This window comes from Capricornis sumatraensis, chromosome 2 (assembly GCF_032405125.1).
Source record: "Capricornis sumatraensis isolate serow.1 chromosome 2, serow.2, whole genome shotgun sequence".
Classification (NCBI taxonomy): domain Eukaryota; kingdom Metazoa; phylum Chordata; class Mammalia; order Artiodactyla; family Bovidae; genus Capricornis; species Capricornis sumatraensis.
Window position 1 is genome coordinate 59,610,544 of NC_091070.1, and position 3,105 is coordinate 59,613,648.

Consider the following 3,105-nt stretch of genomic DNA (forward strand, 5'->3'; position numbering starts at 1 on the left):
TCTTGCCTGGAGAATTCCATAGACAGAGGAGCCTGGTGGGCTACAGTCCGTGGGGTTGCAAAGAGTCGGACATGACTGAACAGCTAACACTTTCACACTTTTTCACTGGAGTCAAAAACTTAGAAAGGCAGAAGCCACTCCACACACTATGAACATTTACTTTTCTCTATAAAACAAAGCAGCCCCTCCCCAAGCCTCATTTTGAAGGTGTTATAATCATTTAACAACTCTCATGGTTTGGCTTCTGCCACCCCCCCCAAATTTATATATTGAAGTCCTAAACCCCAGTACCTTAGAATGTGACTGATTTGGAAACTGGGACTTTAAAAAGGGAGTTAAGTTAAAATGAGGTCTTTAGGGTGGGCCCTGATCCAGCAATGACTTGTGTCAGAAGAGATCTGGACACAGGAGGAGGGAAGGGGTGTGAAGGCATAGGAGAAAGGTGGCCGTCTGCGAGCCAAGGAGAGACGCCTCAGAGGAAACCAAGCCTGCCAGCACCTTGATCTTGGACTTCTAGCCTCCATTACAGTGAGAAAATAAAATTTCTTTTGGTTAAGCCACCCAGTCTCTGGTGCTTTCTTACAGTAACCCTAACAAACTAACACAGAAAGAAACGTCTGGTCGGAAAAAACCATGCTGTGGTCGGAGACTAACTTGTTCTCTCTAGGAATTTGCTCCCATTTTCTCGTGTTTCTTGTGACATACGTTTCTCCAGCTGCCTTACTTCCTGATGCTTCTGCCAAGCCAGAACCTTCCTGGCATCTTTCCCTGTGAGGGGAGGTCTCTCAGGAGAGAGCTTCCTGCGTCTTGCACAGTTCAGAAGGCTCTGCAGTGGTGGATTGGCTGCAGCTTTAAATGGTGACAGAGGCACCAGCCTCCACGGAAAGACCACCCGAGCACCTGAGAGCTTTGACCCCACTGGGCACTCAGTGAGATTTGTGACTCACTTTTCTAACCCACCTTCTCGGGGAGCTGTGGCAATCTCACCCTAAGTGTCTTCCTGCCCCCCTACCCCTACCCCGCCATTTTCATTGGAGGTAAATGTGGTGTGCAAAACGTGTTTTTAATGACTGAGATCTGCATTTAAGTATTTTCCATCTTTGCTGGGTCATTAAACCTTCAAATCCCTCGATATTTTAATGACTTTTTATAGTCCAGTGATGTGTAGGTTTGTTCAAGTTTTCATTCTCTCCACACTCCCCTGCCCATAAAATGCCACAGCAAGAGGGGGTCGTTTAACACACGTGCTGATCTGCATGCGTGCTTTCCTGGCAGCCTGTCCCCTGTGCTGACAGTGATTACTGCAGAGCACAGCACACCCAGGCTCAGGTTCTAAACACTGGAAGAAGTGAAGAAGTGAAGTCGCTCAGTCATGTCCGACTCTTAGCGACCCCATGGACTGTAGCCTACCACGCTCCTCCATCCATGGGATTTTCCAGGCAAGAGTACTGGAGTAGGGTGCCATTGCCTTCTCCAGAGGATCTGCCCAACCCAGGGATCCAACCTGGGTCTCCCACATTGTAGGCAGACACTTTACCATCTGAGCCACCAGGGAAGTCAAAGACTGGAAGGATGGTCCAAATGACCCTTGGAAAGCAATCAGAAGTGCCGCATTAGAGACCATGACACCATTCCTCACTAAGGTGTTGGGACAGAATATTGTCTCTTCAGTGGAGCCCTGGGAGAATGGTTGGCCTGTGTCTAGAACTGCGCTGGAGCTTCACCAAACCTGGCCATTTCTTACACGATGAGAAGGAAGCAGGAACCAAGACCCACTCAGAATAGCAGATTTATATCCCTTCACTGAGTGGAATAGCAGGCAGAATTGCTTACAGTGTATAAACTACTCGCTCTCTGTTAATTTTACTTTTGCTGAACATGTGGCAATTTACAGGATGGCTGGATACAGTATGGCGCACCAGGCTGGGGTTGCAAAGTCTGTTCAGCCACAAGCATTTTGAAGAATGCTAAGGCAAAGGGATTTAGGCCACATAGACTTAAAAAAAAAGAATATTTTCGTTGAGTCCAGAACTTGGGAGAGGGCTCCAAGTGGTTAAAAAGCTGCCCAGTGGCCACAGAGAGACACTCAGGCAGAAACCCTGATACCAGGGGGATGCAGAGGGGCTCCTCAAAGGCCACTGGGCTCCAGAGGCTCCTAGTCATCCTTGAGGGCAAGCCTTTCGAAGAAGTCCTCACCCAGCCCCACCTGAGGATCAGCCAGCCTGGGAGGTTAGTCAGGCGGCTGCCCATCTGCTTGATGAGTTTCACCTGCTCATCTAGCCAGTGGCTCTCCAGGAAGTCAGAGCTGGGAGTCTGCACAGTCAGGACCAGGACATGCAGACCCAAAAGGCCTGGCTCAGGTTCTTCTCTACGAGCTTGATGGCTTCCAGGCACCCAGGGTTGTACCCCCACTCGTCTTGGAAACAGCTTCTGCATATCCTGGAAGGCGGTGCAACCACTGCGCTGGTTCTGCATCTTCAGGAGATGCTCAGGGACCTCGCTCTTCTCCTTGGCCAGTTTGCAGAAAGAGTAGCCCAGGCCCTCAAGAATCACATCACCGCAGTTGAAACAGACACCTAGGAAAAGGTAGGTGTGGGAATCCCACAGAAGCGTGTTGATTTGGTGGTTGACTGCAGCCTCCACCTCTGTGGAATAATTCTGTCGAATCTGAGAGCTCATGGTTGAATGGAAATAAGAGCTAAGCTCAAAAAAAGGTGTTGGCTTCTCCAGGGGCAGAGGATGTCTGAGTGATTGGTTCTAAAGGTTGTGTTGACTGAAAAAGAAGTTAGAGGGAGGCTGGAGATTGGGAGAAGGGGTTTCCCTAGCTCTGTTCCATCCAAACACTTTGAAGCAAACTGCAGCAAATTGCAGGGCACCCTGCTGGCCATAGACGCTTCCAGAAAATAGAAATCCTTACTTAGGTTACTTTCCCTGAGGTTCAGTGTCCTCACCTGTAAGATGCATGCCTTTGGGTGGGATGATCCCAAGGTTCCCTTCTGGAGTCCCTGGCATAAGTGAGTTCAAGCTCAGGGCTCTTGGCCAAGAGAGATCAACCATGGTGGTGTTGTTCTGCCACTTAGTCGTGTCTCTTTGCCACCCCCATGC

General features: G+C 49.5%; 1 pseudogene; it reads right to left on the minus strand.

Annotated features, from left to right (window-relative positions):
- Positions 1 to 2,155: 2,155 nt before the first annotated feature.
- On the minus strand, positions 2,156 to 2,679 carry LOC138074360 (ferritin light chain pseudogene; annotated as a pseudogene).
- Positions 2,680 to 3,105: the final 426 nt, after the last annotated feature.